Source organism: Malaclemys terrapin, chromosome 5, assembly GCF_027887155.1.
Source record: "Malaclemys terrapin pileata isolate rMalTer1 chromosome 5, rMalTer1.hap1, whole genome shotgun sequence".
In the NCBI taxonomy this organism is placed as follows: Eukaryota; Metazoa; Chordata; order Testudines; family Emydidae; genus Malaclemys; species Malaclemys terrapin.
The window spans coordinates 72,741,581-72,761,450 of NC_071509.1; the positions used below are offsets into that span (position 1 = coordinate 72,741,581).

A 19,870-nucleotide genomic window follows, 5' to 3' on the forward strand; every position below is an offset into this window, starting at 1 on the left:
TTGTGTTTTTAATCAAATGTATAAATAATAAAATCTATCTTTATACTTCCCCCATTTTAGAATATAAATCTCAAAATACAACAGGAGGCAATATTCTTACTAAATTACTAAAAAATTATTTTAGAAATTATATCAAAAGACAAATATCAAATAGACAGTAATGCATAACTAACATTGAGGCATGAAACCATTTATATTTCACTTTTGTATTTTTTTTATCATACCTGCTAGTTTTTGACTACGTTTATTTAAAAAAAGATTACTCTTGTAGTAGTGTCATAATGCCATTTGTGACATTAGACCATGGAAATGCAATTCAACAAATTCAGAATTACGACTTCACTACAGGATCAAACAGAAGGGGAACTATGAAGAAATTTCAACATAACTCTTGGAAAGGGAACCATTTCCACCTACTGATTTATTTCAGTCTTGTGACAAAGCTCAATTAGTCACAACAGAACGTATAACACAACTAACACTGGTCTACAATTTTTGAGAAGTCGTCTGGCTTCAGAGATAAAATGTGCTATTTATTATGTATTTTGATGTGCTGAATTCAAATATGACAATTAAAACAACTGATTGGCTACTGCTTCTAAGCGTATGTCTACACTACGAGAGTAGTTTGATTTTACTTAAATCAAATTAGTGGAACCGATATTACAAAGTCAAACGTGTGTATCCACACTAAGAACAGTAATTCGACTTTGTAAGTCCACACTAACAGGGCAAGCGTCGACATTGGAAGCGGTGCACTGTGGGCAGCTATCCCACAGTTCCCGCAGTCCTCGCTGCCCATTGGAATTCTGGGTCGAGCCCCCAATGTCTGCTGGGGGAAAAAATATATCAAGGGTGGTTTTGGGTAACTGTCATCATTCAACCGTCACTCCCGCCCTCCCTCCCTGAAAGCACCGGCGGGCAATCAGTTCACGCACTTTTCTGGTGAGTGACAGCGCGGACGCCACAGCACTGCGAGCATGGAGCCCACTGCGACCATCGCTGCAGTTCTGGCCGTTGTCAACACCTCGCACCTTATCATCCACCTTTTTCAGAGGCAGATGCTGAGAAATCGGGTGAGGAGGCTACGGCAGCGCGGTGAGGACATTAAGTCTGAGATGGGCACAGACCTCTCACAAAGCATGGGACCCCACGCCGTGGACATCATGGTGGCAATGGGTCATGTTGATGCTGTGGAACAGCGATTCTGGGCCCGGGAAACAAGCACAGACTGGTGGGACCGCATAGTGCTGCAGGTCTGGGATGAATCACAGTGGCTGCGAAACTTTCGGATGTGGAAGGGAACTTTCCTGGAACTTTGTGTGTTGCTGTCCCCTGCCCTGAAGCGCAAAGACACCCAGATGCAAGCAGCCCTGACTGTCCAGAAGCGAGTGGCCATAGCCCTCTGGAAGCTTGCAATGCCAGACAGCTACCGGTCAGTCGCGAACCACTTTAGCATGGGCAAATCTACCGTGGGGGTTGCTGTGATGCAAGTAACCAACGCAATCGTTGAGCTACTGCTCTCAAAGGTAGTGACACTGGGAAACATGCAGGTCATCATAGATGGGATTCCCAAACTGCGGTGGGGCTATAGATGGAACTCACATCCCTATCGTGGGACCGGAGCAAAAGGCCAGCCAGTACATGAACAGAAAGGGCTACTTTTCAATGGTGCTGCAAGCACTGGTGGACCATAGGGGACGTTTTACCAACATCAATGGCCGGGCAAGGTTCATGACGCTCGTGCTTTCAGGAACTCTGGTCTGTTTAGACGGCCGCAGGAAGGTATTTACTTCCCGGACCACAAAATAACCGTTGGGGATGTGGAGATGCCTACCCGCTAATGCCCTGGCCCATGAAGCCTTATACAGGCGCCCTGGACAGTGAAAAAGAACTCTTCAACTACCGGCTGAGCAAGTGCAGAATGGTGGTGGAGTGTGCTACTGGACGTCTCAAGGAGAGATGGAGAAGCTTACTGACTCGCTCTGATCTCAGCGAAACCAATATCCCCATTGTTATTACAGCTTGTTGGGTGTTCCGCAATCTCTATGAGAGCAAGTGGGAGACGTTTATGGCAGGGTGGGAGGTTGAGGCACATCGCCTGGCTGCTGATTACGCCCAGCCAGCCAGCCGTGCGATTAGAAGAGCCCAGCGGGATGCGCTGTGCATCCGGGAGGCTTTGAAAGCTAGGTTCCACAGTGAGCAGGGTAACCTGTGACTATTAAGTTTGTTTAAAGAGAAGCTGAACCTGCCTCCGTTTCTTTACCCAGTTAATGTTGACTATCCTCTCCAGTTACATACCCCCCTCACCCCATTGCCCCCCTTCCAACACACCTTTAAAAATAAAATAAATAGAACTTTGTTCATTAACACCGTTTTCTTTATTAAGGGTTTTGTGGTAAAAGGTTGAAACTGGGACGCAGACTGTGGTGGGGAGCGGGTGTAGTGATGGAAAGGACACTTCTAAACTCGAGGAATGACAGGCTCCTGCTCCTAGAGCGGTCTGTAGTGGTGGACTGGTTGTTTCAACTGAGCCTGCCACCCCTCCTTTTCGGGACTCTGTGTGTGGGGGCTATGTGACTTTGTGGCGGGGGAGGACGGTTACAGATCCCCTGCTGCGTGGCTCTGTCATCCAGGCTAAGGACCACTGCATAAGATCTGTAACCGCCCTCCCCTGCCACAAACTCACGTAGCCCCCCCTACACAGAACATGAAAACCACCTCCCAGACTGACCAGGGTGCCTAGTGACTGCAATGTGTGTGTGACCTGCTGCTGAACCTGCCCCCGTGTCTGTACCCTGGTAAAGGTGACTGTCCTCTTCAATTACCAACCCCCTTTCCCCGCTTCAAATACTCTCCTCTAAAAGAACTTGACGGAAACAGTAATTAACAGAAACGTATTTTTTATTAACTACACAGTTAGGGGATTAAACTGAGACAGGGGCTTGGGGAAGGTGCTTTTGGAGTGAAGGAAAGGATTTATCAAAACTTTGGGAATGAGAGCCGTCTGGTACTTGAGCAGTCAGCAGGGGTGGAGTGACTGTTTTCACGGCCCCTGCCGCCCCTCCTTCTTGGGACTTTGGGTGAGGCGGGGATGGGACTTTTGTGGCGGGGTAGAGCGCTTAGAGATAGACTGCAGCAGGACTCTGTCATCCTGCCTCCGGTCCTGCAGAACATCTACAAGGCGCCAGAGCGTGTCCGTTTGCTCCCTCATTAGGCCAAGCAGCGTTTGAGTCACCTGTTGGTCTTCCTGCCGCCACCTGTCCTCCCGTTCGCTGTGTGATCGCTGGTATTGCGAAATGTTCTCCCTCCACTGGGTCTGCTGTGCCACCTTGGCTCGGGAGTAGCCCATAAGTTCGGAGAACATCTCGTCCCGTGTCCTTCTCTTTCGGCGCCTAATCTGCTCCAGCCTCTGGGAGGGGGATGCCGGGATAGGTCGGGAGACAGTCGCAGCTGTGGGATGGGAAAAAGGGAGTGAATTCCTCACAAAGAAATTTTGTGAACAATGAACATAGTCTTTCTCTGTGAACAAGACCATGCACAGCACCTATCACATGCGCACTCAGGACAAGGTCGAATTTTCGGCCTTCACATTCAGTGCCTGGGGTCTTGCAGTGGAGATCAGATAAGTGGGGCAGGACAGCGGAATTTGGGTAGCAGGCGAACACGGTAAGCCGTAGACTTTTGGCTGCTTAAAACTTAAATTATAGAAGTGCCCTCCTTTCACGTTCAAAGCAATGCTCCTAGCGTTGGCCAGTTCCTGCTGCCAGCAATCCAGCCAGCATGAACTCTGCCCCTCTCCCACCCCCCTCGCGGCTGTCCCCGGGAAAGATCCCTGTATGCTGCCCCTGTCCCGCCTCCACCGTGTGGCTGTAAACCGCTGGTTACAGTTATGTAAAGGAACAAGCAATCAGTCCGAATACTAACATTCCCCTAATTTAAAGCAGGTCACCATGAGTGATATCACTCTGATGAGGATTTCGGACCCAGAGAAAGAATGCATGCTGCGTGAATGCCAGGGCTGTATGCGGCCATGCTGTGCGAGGGACTGATCCCGGAGTACTTGCTGCTAGCCTGGCACGGAAAAGTTTCCTACCATGGAGGACGCAATAAGGCCGCTCTCCCCAGGAACCTAATGCAAAGGCTTTCAAATGATCTCCAGGAGAGCTTCATGGAGATGTCCTAGGAGGATTTCTGCTCTATCCCCGGACATATTGACAGAATTTTCCAGTAGCTGCACTGGCAAGGACTAAAAAGTAGAACGCCTAGGGCAAAGTAATCATGAAAAACCCATTGTTAATATTCCATTCCTGTTCTGATCAAAATAAATGTTTACATGTTTAAAACACTTACCGACTGATCCTTCACCTGATTTAGGGTCAGGGTTAACGCCTTGGGAGGGTTAGTAAGGGATCTCCATGAGGGTGATGAAGAGATCCTGGCTGTCGGGGAAAACAGCGTTGTATGCACTGTCGACTGCCTCGTCCTCCTCATCTCCTTCCTCCTCCGCTAACATGTCCGAGGAAGCGGCCATCGACAATATCCCATCATCAGAGTCCACGGTCAGTGGCGGGGTAGTGGTGGCGGCCGCACCTAGAATGGAATGCAGTGCCTCGTAGAAACGGCATGTCTGGGGCTGGGATCCGGAGTGTCCGTTTGCTGCTCTGGTCTTCTGGTAGCCTTGTCTCAGGTCCTTGATTTTCACGCGGCACTGCGTTGCATCCCAGCTGTATCCTCTCTCCCTCATGGCTTTGGAGATCTTCTCATAGATCTTCGGATTCCGTTTTTTCAATCGCAGCTCCAAAAGCACGGACTCATCGCCCCACACAGCGATCAGATCCAAGACTTCCTGATCAGTCCATGCTGGGGCCCTCTTTCTATTCTGAGATTGCATAGTCACCTCTGCTGGAGAGCTCTGCATCATTGCCAGTGCTGCTGAGCTCGCCACGATGTCCAAACAGGAAATGAGATTCAAACTGGCCAGACAGGAAAAGGAATTCAAATTTTCCCAGGGCTTTTCCTGTGTGGCTGGTCAGAGCATCCGACCTCAGACTGCTGTCCAGAGCGTCAGAGGTGCACTGTGGGATAGCTCCCGGAGCTATTAGCATCGAATTCCATCCACACCTACCCTAATTTGACAAGGCCATGTCGAATTTAGCACTACTCCCCTCGTCGGGGAGGAGTACAGAAATCGATTTACAGAGATCTCTGTGTCGAACTAAATAGCTTCGTTGTGTGGATGGGTGCAAGGTTAATTCGATTTAACACTGCTAAATTCAACATAACCTCCTAGTGTAGACCAGGCCTAAGATATTTAAGTTTTTACATTTTATGTCTATGTATATTGTGTAGATAGAGTTTTAATCATAAATTGTAATCCTATGTCTTTTCATGTGTTTATGGTTGCTTTACATGATAATATTTCAACTGTCCTGTTTATGTAACACTTTAAAAATCAGCAAAAGGGTTATATAAATAAAATTTATAATGAAACAAAAAGGCAAAAAAACTATTCTGTACATAGTTTAGTCCTATTCAGCGTCTACTCGGCGCTTCTTGGCTTGTCTCTTGTATTCATTAAATGGAGCATCTCTTGTCACTGTCCAGCAATAGTCTGCAAGCATTGATGGCCTCCATTTGCCCTGATAGCATTTCTCCATTGTTGTAATGTCCTGGTGAAATCGCTCGCCGTGCTCGATCATTGCTCCGCAGTTCCGTGGAAAAAAATCTAGACGAGAGTGCAAAAAATGTATCTTTAGTGACATGTTGCAACCAAGGCTTTTGTATGCCTTGAGGAGGTTTTCCACCAACAACCTGTAGTTGTCTGCCTTGTTATTGCCGAGAACATTTATTGCCACTAACTGGAAGGCTTTCCATGCTGTCTTTTCCTTGCCACGTAATGCATGGTCAAATGCATCATCTCGAAGAAGTTCACAAATCTGAGGACCAACAAAGACACCTTCCTTTATCTTAGCTTCACTTAACCTTGGAAATTTTCCACGGAGGTACTTGAAAGCTGCTTGTGTTTTGTCAATGGCCTTGACAAAGTTCTTCATCAGACCCAGCTTGATGTGTAAAGGTGGTAACAAAATCTTCCTTGATTCAACAAGTGGTGGATGCTGAACACTTTTCCTCCCAGGCTCCAATGACTGTCGGAGTGGCCAATCTTTCTTGATGTAGTGGGAATCTCTTGCACGACTATCCCATTCGCAGAGAAAACAGCAGTACTTTGTGTATCCAGTCTACAGACCAAGCAAGAGAGCAACAACCTTCAAATCGCCACAAAGCTGCCACTGATGTTGGTCATAGTTTATGCACCTCAAAAGTTGTTTCATGTTGTCATAGGTTTCCTTCCTATGGACTGCATGACCAACTGGAATTGATGGCAAAACATTGCCATCATGCAGTAAAACAGCTTTAAGACTTGTCTTCGATGAGTTAATGAACAGTCTCCACTCATCTGGATCGTGAACGATGTTGAGGGCTGCCATCACACCATCGATGATGTTGCAGGCTACAAGATCACCTTCCATGAAGAAGAATGGGACAAGATCCTTTTGACGGTCACGGAACATGGAAACCCTAACATCACCTGCCAGGAGATTCCACTGCTGTAGTCTGGAGCCCAACAGCTCTGCCTTACTCTTTGGTAGTTCCAAATCCCTGACAAGGTCATTCAGTTCACCTTGTGTTATGAGATGTGGTTCAGAGGAGGAGGATGGGAGAAAATGTGGGTCCTGTGACATTGATGGTTCAGGACCAGAAGTTTCATCCTCTTCCTCGTCTGACTCAAGTGAGAATGATTCTGGTGCATCAGGAACCGGCAGTCCTTCTCCGTGGGGTACTGGGCGTATAGCTGATGGAATGTTTGGATAATGCACAGTCCACTTTTTCTTCTTTGACACGCCTTTCCCAACTGGAGGCACCACGCAGAAGTAACAATTGCTGGTATGATCTGTTGGCTCTCTCCAAACCATTGGCCCTGCAAAAGGCATAGATTTCCTTTTCCTGTGCAACAAATCTTCACCAGTGGTTGAACAAGTGTTGCAGCATATGTGTGGGACCCACCTCTTGTCCTGATCTCCAATTTTGCAGCCAAAATAAAGGGGATAGGCTTTCTTAACCATCGTGGTTATACTGCGCTTTTGTGATGCAAAAGTCACTTCACCACAAACATAGCAGAAGTTATCTGCACTGTTCACCCAAGTACGAGGCATCTCTGCTCACTTTGGCTAAACAGAAATGTGTCCCTTTGCAAAATCAAACACTGACAAATAAGAGAGCACAACACTATGATTTCTAGAGCTGATATAGGGCAATTTGTTCAGCAGAGTGATGTAAGCTTCGTTATGATTGCATCATCCATGACTTCTAGGAATAACATGATGCAATTCATATCATGGATGACGCAATACCAGCTTCAGATTGCATCATTCATTGTTTTGCCTAAAAAGCAAGTCCTGTCCAAACCCAGTCATAGATTTATTCATAGATCCAGTCAAAGATGTATTTTAGTCATTTCTGGTTTAAATTGAGATCCCTTCCCTTTATAACTCACTCATCCTCCGCCATTCCCAAGTCAAGGGTCGTATATACTGACTCAATAGCATATCTTGAAAACTAGAGCCAATCAACAATTTTAAAGCATCATTTTCATTCTCAGTGACCCAGAATTCATAAAGTTTGACTACATTTATTTCAGAAGCATTTTGGCTGTTGAGCAGTGTAACCAGCAGTTATATTTTACAAGTCACTTAGAGTTCAAGATTTAATTTACTATATATTAAGTTGGATTTACTAAGGCATGGTCTACACTAAAAAGTTAGACCAAACCAGCTATATCACTCCAGGGTATGAAAAATCCACACCACTGGGCAACACTATATCACTAGAATTAAAGGCAACAATTCTTTTCCCACTAGCATATTCCCAGATTCCTCTCAAATCCTCTACATGAAAGTAAAACACTTAAGTAGTTTGTGATCAACCCAAAGACACTATTTATGCCACTAACCTTTCCTTGTCAGCAGCAACATGGGTCTTGTCCAATCTAGAATGTTAAAGACCAAATTAAAAATATAATCTTTGATAAAACAAAACTGAGATCAGGTATTAATGTTTGACACAGAAAATTCTCAGTCTACATTTTGCTTCTACATAAAGATGTGATACATTTAGAAAAGAAAATCTCCAAAGATTTGTGTCAGAATATTGTCTTTATACATGGGTTTCTTGGCTTAATTCATGAAGTTAAGATGTTACATCGTTTAAAAAAACTACAGTACAAATATCTTTTCAGTGTCTTGTATAATTAATATGTATTCACAAAAGTAAGATAATTGAAGTCAAATGAACGTGTAACAAACAAAAGGTTTGCAATCAAGAATATTAAATCTACTACAAAAGATTGGCTTGCAATGCATATATACAACCATAGAGCGTGGCAAGGAAGTTTAACTCCAAAATAGATAAAGACACACTATGCAAAAAGTTTACATGAATTCATTTTGAATCACAATTGAGCAGTCACTGTCCACATGGATTAAAGCCCAACATTTAGGTTACAATTTAACAAATCCCAAAAGTTAAGTATTTCCAGTGATTTTTTTTTAAATTAATTTTGTTTGAAGTTAAGTGTTCCCTAGGAGGGCCATGAACTAACACACAATTACCATTTTGTGACTGCATGAAAATCAGAAAATGAAACTGATTAGTCTAGTTCAGTGGTTCCCAAACTGGAATTTGCGAATCCCCGGGGGTTCACGAAATGTTCCAGGGGGTACTTGAGGAAAAAATTCCCTAATGGCAGACAGAGCTGTCCCTAGGATCCCCGGGCAGCATGGGGCCAGCAGCCTGGAGCCCCCGGACTGCCAAGAGCTAAGCAGATCAAAGCAAGCACATCTGTCAATTATACAATGAGTGTTTCTGTTTAGACACAATCAGTTAAGCTTCAATTTCCTTTAAGGAAGAGCCCACAAGTTGCAGAGGTTTTGGGAAGCTGAATAAGGAGTAAAGGCAGGCCAAGCAACTAGAATATTCAAGGGGAAAAAGATGACAACTGGAAGGACAGATAAGGGTAGTAACCATCTTCAAACAGTCTAAGATCCAGAGAAAGGTACAGCTCGCACTTCCATCTCTTTCTTTCCATTCATTTCCAGGTGTCTTTGCCAGATTACATACTAGACAGCAAATAGAGGGCTATATTTACTGTGTGTGTGTGTGTGTGTGTGTGTGTCATGCATAGCAGAATGGGACTCCGATTGCACTTAGGGACTCCAACCACATTACAAATGAACTGAAGGATCGCAAGTGCAATTCTCCAACACTTTCCTCTTTTAGTTCTTAACAGGTCTCAACCTGTCAGTGCTCAAGTGCAAACATCGCCTCCTATTAATTTGATAACGTAACCTTATTGGTGCCAGAATACATACCCCCACCAACTACCTACGACCCTTCCGATCAACCATAGTCAATTTACATTCTCTATTACCAGAGCCAAGTTCAAAAAAAAACTCATGGAAGAAAAAAAGACTCCTTTATATTAAGTACCTACATCAATATTTTAAAATATTTGTTTGAGTTCCAAAACAGGCTGTACGATATACATATTTATTTAAAGAGTCGTCAATTTACAACTATAACTTTATAACAATGTTTTGAAAGTAGAAAGTTTGAAAGCCAGGAAGCTTGTTCCACCAACAAGTTTAACCCCAACCCTGTAACACGCATCCTCCTCTGCCTATTCACCACCAATCTATTTATTTTCAAACCTTTCCTTAATCACTAAGAACCACCTTCTATCAACTGAAGACTCTCCTTTAGTTCATGCAAACATTATGGCCTGACACAGTCTCACCTCCTATCCATATGTAGTACAGACACGACACACTACTCTCTCCCCTTTATTATTCCACTACAACAGAGAGAAACCAAATCTAATCCATCCACTTTATATAAAGATTAAAATGATATTGCCTCTAACTCCATAGGCTTACAAGACCTTACCCTACAGGAACAGGCTTCACATGCACCCTATTCACAATATGGAAGTTGGTTGGTATAATTACATCTGCAAAATCATCTTAACATAAGGAATGCAAGTAGTATTATTTGTAGTACCACAGTGCCTACAACACAAATGCATAGGAAGCCAGCCCCATCTCCAGAGAGTTTACAGTCTAAGGCCCCAATCCTGCAAACACACCAGTGGGACTAGCCACAGGCTTAAAGTAAGCAGTAAATATTTGAAGAATCAGAGCCTACGACAATATATGAAGCATGGTAGAAAATTACAATCATAACATGTACGTTATATAAATGTTCGTATATAAATTGGATGTGTGTTGTTAGAGGAATGTACATCAGTTACAACGGACTATGCCATAGCTTATCCATTGGCCAATGTCTTATAGGCATTGAGGGAAACATTTCAAAGATAACGTTCTATGCAAAGAAAGCAGCACGGACTAAAGTGCAAAATGATTGTAGATGAAAGTCAAAAATGTAGGCAACCAATTAAAGAGTAGATGGGATGGAGGGCAATGCAACAGGTCAAGGGAAGAGTTGAGAGAAACAAAGCTGTGAATGGCTTAAATAGCATGGACAATAAATTTGAACTTGATATGGGAAAAACTGAAGGGATCAAATGGAGACAAGCGCATTCAAATCCCTCCACTAGGCTTTTACAGCGACAGATCGCTGACTTGAATCAGTTATTTCACTATACATATAAGCCTGGTTTCTGGCAGTGAAGACATAACTGAAGATGACTCCAAGGTTATGGGCTGGGTATAAAAATATCACCATCCATCCCGATCAGTTAACAGTGACAGAGAATAAGGGTATTCAGGAAGGTCTGGCAAGGAAAATAAGGAGTTCATGTAACTGACTACAAGTGAAAAAGAAACAAAGTTTCAAGCTGTTGCAATACACATGATACGTGTCCAATCCCCATTAGGTACAAATATATTAATCTTTATATTGTGGTCACACCTAATGGCAAACCAGATTGGGCCCCATTGGGCTAGGTGCTGCACAGACATAGAAAGGGGCACCTTCTTGTCCCAAGATCTTACAATCTAAAACAGGAAGCATCAGAGTTAAGGTTGTTTGCAGACCTTAACTCCAGCATTTTTTAGATTTCTATGTTTATAGAAATTAGTGCCGGCTCTAGACACCAGGGTTCCAAGCATGTGCTTGGGGCACCCTTTTCAAGGCGGGGCATTCCGGCCCTTTCCAGGCAGCACTTTTCAAGGGGCAGCACTTCGGCTTCTTTTTTTTGCGCTTGGGGCAGCAAAAACCCTGGAGCTGGCCGTGATAGAAATGTTTTCAATTAATGGATAGTTGTACTTTGTAAAACAAAATTGGAGCGGGGGGGTGGGGGGGGGGGGAGATTTGGGAATTTTATATTCGAAGCTCTACATATCTAATTCCCTCTATTACATGAAGATGCATTTTTTAATCTTTACAGTATAACACCAATGACATTCCTAGAAAACAGATACATATCAATACCACTTCTGAATTTCAAGTCTTAAAATGAATTTATCATTCCTTTAAAATCAGTGTCTATACTGAATCATACATGTTGCCTTGGGTTACATGTCATGATGCCATCATAAACATCTGCTAAAGGAGAGATAAGCATTAGCTCTAATGCACAGGTGCCCAACCTATGGCCCGCAGGCCATATATGGCCAACCATGAGGCCCGTGGCCTTTATTAACACAATATATTAGCATTTTGTCATCATGTTTACATCATATTAGTTGTGTGTTCTATATGTTTTCCCCATTTTCTATAATTCCGATACATGTTTTATGCACTGATTACTTTGTTTTTAAATAGACAATATTGTACATAGGTTGTTTCTATCTAAATATACACGAAACAGAATTTATTTGGCCCTCACAAGGTTGTGTTTAGGGTTATTGGCCCTCCTGTGTAGTAAGGTTGGACACCACAATGCAATTGAAAACTGACGCTCTGTACCTTGGGGGAACACCCTGTACCCCCATGTTCATCCTTATAATATGATTGTGTGGTATCCAATGCAAAGTTTGTCATGTCTTCAGAAGGCTCATGATGCACTGAGCATTGTTGTTATCGTAATGTTATAGATTATAATTTCATGTATATAGTTATGAGGCTGAAAATGTGTCCCCGTGGCTTAAAACAAGTCCAGGCAAAACTCTCCAGGAGCAAAGGGGCAGTTCACACCTCATCAGGGCATGTGTGGGACAAACCCAGTCCAGCCTCACAGGAACAAAAGCACTGGCCTAGGCAGCAACAAACGATCCGTTGGACCCTCGAGTGAGTTACCCCCCTTCCCTTGGTCAGGTTGGAACTACGATGAGGTAATGCTCACCTGAGTCTGAAAAGGGGGGGGAAGCCAAGAGGGAAGAAAGGACATGATAAAAGGGAGAGACGTTTGCCATGCTCTCTCTCTCTTTCACCTCCATCTAAAAGACACCACACCAAGCAACTGAAGCGCTGGTCAAAAGGGACAACCTGGCTGAAGGGCAACCAGCCAGCCTGTGGTAAGAAGCATCTAAGTTTGTAAGGGCACTGAAAGTGTTAAGATCAGCTTAGAATGTGTTTTGCTTTTATTTCATTTGACCAAACCGGACTTCTTGTGCTTAGATTTTAAGCGATTATACGTCAATCTTTTGTAGTTAATAAATGTATTTGTTTATTCTACCTGAAGCCGTGTGTTTGGTTTGAAGTGTGTCAGAGACTCTCCTTGGGATAACAAGCCTGATACATATCAATTTCTTTGTTAAATTGACAAACACATAAGCGTGCAGCATCCAGCGGGCATAACTGGAGACTGCAAGATGGAGATTCCTAGGGTTGCATCTGGGACCGGAGATATTGGCTAGTGTCATTTGGTTGCACAATCCAAGAAGCAGTTGGCCAAAAGCGTTCACTCATATAGCTGGGAGCAGCTTACATGCTAGAGACTGTGCAGGAATTATCTGGGAGTCGGGGTTCTCAGAGCAGAGCAAGGTAAGGCTGGCTCCGAGAGTCGAGGATTGGAGTGACCTATCAGATCATAGGTCCAGATAACACCAGGGGAACATCATAAAAACAAAAAGTACTAATGCAATTTGAATATGGTACCTCACCTAATGACTGTTTCCCTACTCAAAGTTTTCCCCATAAACTTCAGAGATCTCACACTTTGTAAAAAAAATTTTTTTTTTCTTTTTACTTACAGTTTTTACTTATATTATCTTGACTATTTTAAAATCATATTTGAAGTTTCTTTTCTAAAACAACTGAGTACCAGAAGCTTCAAAAACTTGAAAACGGTAAACAATATATTTGTTTGCTTTCCGCCCTGTTCTAATTTTTGGAGTTGTACCTCATGACCTAGAACTAGTACTTCACAGAAGAACTTGCGAGACCTGCTGTTTCTGGAAGAAGGGTCGGAAACTGGGAGGGACCATGGGCCATTATAGCAGGGATAAGGGAGAGATAAGAGAGAACACAGGGGGGAAATCAAATCAGTGTCTTGGATGTCTGTATACTAATGCAAGAAGTATGGGGAATAAGCGGGAAGAATTTGAAATGCTAGTTAATAAACATTACTATGACATGGTTGATATCACAGAGACTTGGTGGGGTAATACGTATTACTGGAATACTGGTAGAGATGGGTACAGCTTGCTCAGGAAGGACAGGTAGAGAAAAAAAGGGAGGAGGTGTTGCCTTATATATTAAAAATGTATACATCTGGACTGAGGTTGAGATGGAAATAGAAGACAGTTGTTGAAAGTCTCTGGTTAAGGATAAAAGGGCTAAAAAACAAGGGTGATGTCAGGGTAGGGGTCTACTACAGATCACCTAACCAGGAAGAAAAAGTGGATTAGACTTTTTTTAAACTAACAAAATCATCCAAAGCACAGGACTTGGTGGTGATGGGGTACTTCAACTACACAGACATCTGTTAGGAAAATATTACGGCAGGGCACAGATTATCCAACAAGTTCTTGGAATGTATTGGAGACAATTTTTTAGTTCAGAAGGTGGAGAACGCTACTAGGGGAGAGGCGGTTTTAGATTTGATTTTGACAAACAGGGAAGAACTGGTTGAGAATTTGAAAGTGGAAAGCAGCTTAGGTGAAAGTGATCATGAAATGGTAGAGTTCATGATTCTAAGGAATGGTAGGAAGGATAACAGCACAATAAAGATAATGGATTTCAAGAGGCAGACTTCAGCAAACTCGGATCTCCTCGGAAACAAGTCTAAAGAAAAACAGTTCAAGAGAGAGTTGGCATTTTTTACATAAAGACATGATTAAGGGCACAAAAGCAAACAATCCCACTGTGTACGAAAGATAATAAGTATAGCAAGAGACCATCCCATTTTAATCAGATCTTCAATGATCTGAAACTCAAAAAAGGAGTCCTACAAAAAGTGAAACCAAGTCAAATTACAAAGGAAAAAAAAACAAACACCACAAATATGTAGAAAGAACAAGAGTACTTGTGACACCTTAGAGATGAACAAATTTATTTGAGCATAAGCTTTCGTGGATACAGACTAACACGGCTGCTACTCAAACAAATATGTAGGTACAAAATTAGAAAGCCCAAGTCACAAAATGAGATTAAACTAGCTACACACATAAAGGGTAACAAAAAAACGTTCTATAAATACACTAGAAGGAAGAGGAAGACCCAGGACAAGGTAGGCCCATTACTCAATGAAGGGGGAAAATAGTAACAGAAAATGTGGACATGGCAGAAGTGCTAAATGACTTTTTTGTTTCGCTTTTCACCAAAAAGGTTACTAGCATTCTAACAGTGAATGCCAGTGAAAATGAGGTAGGATAAAAGGCTAAAATATGGAAAGAACAAGTTAAAAATTACCTAGGCCTTGTCTACACTACACAGTTTTGTTGGCAAAAAGCAGTTAAGGTGCACATACTATAATGTTCCTCCCGCCAACAAAACTCTCCTGCTTTGCTGACAAAATATAGCCACCTTGACAAGAGGTGCAGAGCTTTTTGCAGCAAGGTTAAATCGACAAAAAAATCAGTGTAGACACTGCATTCATTATTTCACCGTAACTGGCCTCTAGGAGGCCACAATGCTCACTGTGACTGCTCTGCTCACCGTTTTGAACTCTGCTACCCTGCATCCAGCTATACAGGCACATGCCCCTTCCCATTCAAAGCCCCAGGAAGTTTTGAAATTGCTCAGCATGGAGAGTTACTGCCCAGCTAAGCACGCTGGCTCCTCGTAGCAAACACACTCCTCCCTGGACTACAGGGGAGGAGGTGGATCTCCTTGGTCTGTGGGAGAACTCAGATGGAATCATGGAATCAAAACACTAACACAGAATCCTGCTCTCCCTGGCACTAAGACCACAGTGGCAGGCAGGGTGGGCTGCTGTTGGGGAGGGGTGGAAGGAAGACTCCTGATGTGCTGTGCAGAGCCAGGGAGGGAGGTGGGGGTTGATGTCTGAGTGTCCCTCTCCTCCAGCCCCGGTACCTGTCTCTGCTGAGTTGTGTTGAAGGGACAGGAGGACAACAGCTGTCTATGCACCAGCTTATGTCTCAGGATTGATTGCTTCCAGCTGCTGTCTGAACAAGTGTTCAGGCTGGCGAATGCTATACTTAAAGAGACAGCATGCAAACATACTCACTCCCACCCCAATACACACACACACTCTCACTGTCTCTCTCTCTCACATACACATGCACTCCCTGTCACAAACTCTCCCCCTCCCCTCCCAACCCTTCTGGGGGCTTCTTGTGTTAGTGTTCAACAACGTCACTCTGGTCATATTTCTGTGCTACTTTCAAAAGTGATTTAAAATGTGTTACTTTTCAGGCACACACAGCAATCTTTACAAGGTTCATAGCACGGTGCAAACAAACAATGCCAGGCTTAGCACACTACAGCAACACACATTACTGCGGCTCAGTATTAATTTGCTCCTTCAAGGCATCCCTCAGCGGAATAGCTCCCCATTGGGCTCCTCTTATAGCCTTGTGTTCATAACACATGGCACAATGTGAACAGCAATGCAGGATCCATGCTTTATGACAGATCACTGGGTTGCAGATTACCAGGGCAGTTGAAAAGCAGCTGGCAATCTAGCAGGATGCCCTTGGAATGATGGGATTGAGAAACCTTCATCATGTGACACTATATCTGCCCCCGTGAGGCATTGCAAACCCTTCCTTAACCACTCTGCACCCAATTGCACAGTGGGATAGAGAGCAGTGCAGTGGGAGAAGCTGCGTCAACGTAAGAGCTGCTATTATGATGCACTGCACCAACACAAGGAGCATAGTGTGGACATGCAACAGTGGTTTAATTACAGCATTGGCTGTACATCAGCATAACTTGCATGGACAAAACTCTGTAGTGTAGACATAGCCTTAGATAAGTTAGATGTTTTCAAGTCACCAGGGCCTGATGAAATACATCCTAGAATACTCAAGGAGCTGATTGAGGAAATATCTGAGCCATTAGCAATTATCTTCAAAAAGTCATGGGAGAGTTTCCAGAGGACTGGGCAAGGATATAGTGCCAAAAGGAAAATAAAAACAATCTGGGGAATTACAGACCACCTAGCTTAAATTCAGTACCCAGATACATAATGGGGGCAAACTATTAAGCAGTCAATTTATAAACATCTAGAAGATAAGGTAATAAGTAAAAGTCAGAACTAATTGTGTGAAACCAACCTAACAGCTTTCTTTGACAGGGTAACAAGCCTTGTGAATGGGGAGGAAAACAGTAGATGTGGTATAACTTGACTTTAGTAAGGCTTTTGATATACTATCTCACATGACCTTTTCATAAATAAACTAGGGATATGAAACCTAAATGGAGCTACTATAAAGTGAGTGCCTAAGTGGTTGGAAAATGATAACCAGATAGTTATCAGTTGTTCACAGTCAAGCTAGAAGGGCATATCGAGTGGGGTTCCACAGGGATCAGTTCCGGGTCCAGTTCTGTTCAATATCCTCATCAATGATTTAGACAGCAGCATAGAGTACACATATAAAATCTGCAGACAATATCAAGCTGATAGGGGTTGCAAGTGCTTTGAAGGACAGGATTAAAATTCAAGATGATCTGGACAAACTGAAGAAATGGTCTTAAGTAAATGGGATGAAATTCAATAAGGACAAATGCAAAGTACTCCACTTAGAAAGGAACAAGCAGTTGCACACAGACAAAATGGAAAATGACTGCGTAGGAAGGCGTAGTGTGGAAAGGGATCTGGGGGTCATAATGGAGCACAAGCTAAATATGAGTGAACAGTGTAACAAAAAAAGTGAACATTCTGGGGTGTATTAGCAGGAGTCTTGTGAGCAAGACACGAGAAGTAATTCTTTTGTTTTACTCCACGCTGATTAGGCATCAACTGGAATATTGGGTCCGATTCTGGGAACCACATTTCAGGAAAGATATGGACGAACTGGACAGAGTCCAGAGGAGGGCAACAAAAATGATTAAAGGTCTAGAAAACATGACCTATAAGGAAATACTGAAGAAACTGGGTTTGTTTCATCTGGAGAAGAGAAGACAGAGGGAACATAACAACTGTTTTTGAGTACATAAAAGGTTGCTAAAAGGAGGAAGGAGAAAAATTGTTCTCCTTAACCTCTGAGAATAGAACAAAAAGCAGTGGGCTTAAATTGCAGCAAGGGCGGTTTAGGTTGGACATTAAGAAAAACTTTCTGTCACCGTGGTTAAGTATTGGAATAAATTTCCTAGGGAGGTTGTGGAATCTCCATCACTGGAGATTTTCAAGAGCAGATTAGACAAACACCTGTCAAGGATGGTCTAGATAATGCTTGGTCCTTCCTTGAGTGCAGGGGACTGGACTAGAAGACCTCTTAAGGTCCCTTCCAGTCCTACAATTCTAGGTCAATTCCTGTTACCAATCTATTCCCATAAGTTATTTAAGGGGCAAATTGGCATGCTCCAAAGCAAGCGTCTCTAACCAACCTTCCTTCCTGATGTGATGTGAGCAAACACAAGCAGATGGGGTTATTCCTTGCTAAAACCGGGAGCCTGTGCACTCAAGGAACAAATATCGCAAATAATTAGACAATATTCAAGATGGGGAGTTTCTAAGGAGAAAGCCCTTTTCCTATGCATGTAGTGACGCCAGCAAAAAAACACTGTAATTTCTGAAGCAATGAAGTTAAAGCTTTAGAAGAGAAAAATCAGGAATTCAGCTACCTCACTTCAACCCACTGCACGGACGGCAGCCAACCAGCCCGGGGCCCAGGCATGCACTGGGGGGGCTCAGCGGGGAGTAACACATGCACAGTGACCCACTCCCAGCCGCACAGCGCTCCAAAGCAGGCGCAAAGGAGCCCATAGCCCCTGGCAGGCCAGGGGAGCGTGGAAACAGGCACAGCATCACTACGGCCACAGGCGCCACATCCCCGAGGCTCGGGGAACACTGACACCTCCCTCATCGTCTCTAAACCCAAGCACTACCGTCCTCCCCACCCCCGAGCGTTGACTCCCGACCAGACTCTCCCCATCTCGCAGCCCCAGGGCTCAGGCTGTAACTACCGTCATGTAGCTGCCCCGTCCCGTGTCCCTCCGCCAGGCCCGCCGTACCTGGCCGGGTAGCGCCGCCTGCTGCTCCCCGGGGAGACGCTCGCGCATCCTCCTGCTCCGAGTCCTGGGCAGGGCGGAGAAGCCTGCTCGGGGGGGGGTCCAAAAGCGATCGCGGCGGCCGCCGCCGGGCTCCCGCTTCCCCCAGCCAGCACTCGCTTAGTTGGCCCAGCCCCACGCCGCGTGTGGGCGGGGCTTCCTCCCGCACATGCGCACAGCAGCCATGACACTTCCGGCACTCTGCGGCCCAGTTCCGGTGCCTATGGCGGCTGGCGTACCAGCGCTGCCCCTCCGCACAGTGCCCTGCCTCGCCCCTCGCTCTAAGGGGGCGCCCCGCAGCAGCTTGGCCCCGGGGCAGGGAGCAGCGCAAGGTGAATAAGCCCTGGCGCCTAGTCTGGGTGGGGCTCAGTGTGGTCGCTAAGCTGCGCCGCCCCGCCCCGCCCCGCCCCGCACGCTGGGGCCACTCACCGGCCTGTAGTGCGATGGTGACCTTCCTTTCTCCCGCTCTTCGTCCCCGCACGCGCTGTGACAGCATCGCAGCTGCATAAAGCCCTGGCGCTGGCCCCGCTGGGGTGTCCTACCCGCAGCTGTGCGTCCTCGCTGCCTTATTAACTCCCGCATCGGCATTTCCCCTGGAGCCTACGCCGCCTCCAGGCCAGGTCACGTTTAAAACCCCTTCTGCCTCCAGCTGGAGACATTTCGGTGTGCATGGAAGTTGGATTAGGGATAAGACTGGAGTTATACCTAAATTAATGCTACGGGGAAAATGAGCCTTCACAGCAACAGCAGGACTAAAACTAGGGCCCTACTAATTGCAGGGTCCATTTTAGTCAATTTCATGGTCATAGGATTTTTTAAATTGTAAATTTCATTATTTCAGATATTTAAGTATGAAATTTCACAGTGCTGTAATTGTACCAAAAAGGAGTTGCAGGGATTGCCAGGTTATTGTTGGGGGGAGGGGGAGTTGTGGTATTCTACCTTTCTGCCTTCAGAAATGGGCAGCTGGAGTGTGGTGGCTGCTGGCTGGGAGCCCAGCTCTGAAGGCAGAGTCACTGCCAGCAACAGCACAGAAGTAAGGATGGTATGGTTTTGCCACGCTTACTTCTGCGCTGCTGCTGCTGGGGCACTGCCTTCAAAGCTGGGTGCCCGCCCAACAGTCCTCGCTCTCTGGCCATGCAGCTCTGAAGGCATTGCAGAAGTAAGGGTGACAATACTTTGATCCCCCTAAAATAATCTTGCAACCCCCCTGCAACTCCCTTTTGGG

General features: G+C 44.8%; 1 protein-coding gene across 2 annotated transcripts in view; it reads right to left on the reverse strand.

The window, feature by feature from the left end:
• CLCN3 (chloride voltage-gated channel 3) overlaps window positions 1–18,765 on the reverse strand; it is a 121,057-nt gene extending 102,292 nt beyond the window's left edge. For both annotated transcript variants that reach the window (XM_054030868.1, XM_054030866.1), the window contains exon 1: window positions 18,607–18,765. The gene's annotated coding sequence lies outside the window, so the exon portion shown is untranslated. The remainder of the gene's footprint in view (window positions 1–18,606) is intronic.
• Window positions 18,766–19,870: the final 1,105 nt, after the last annotated feature.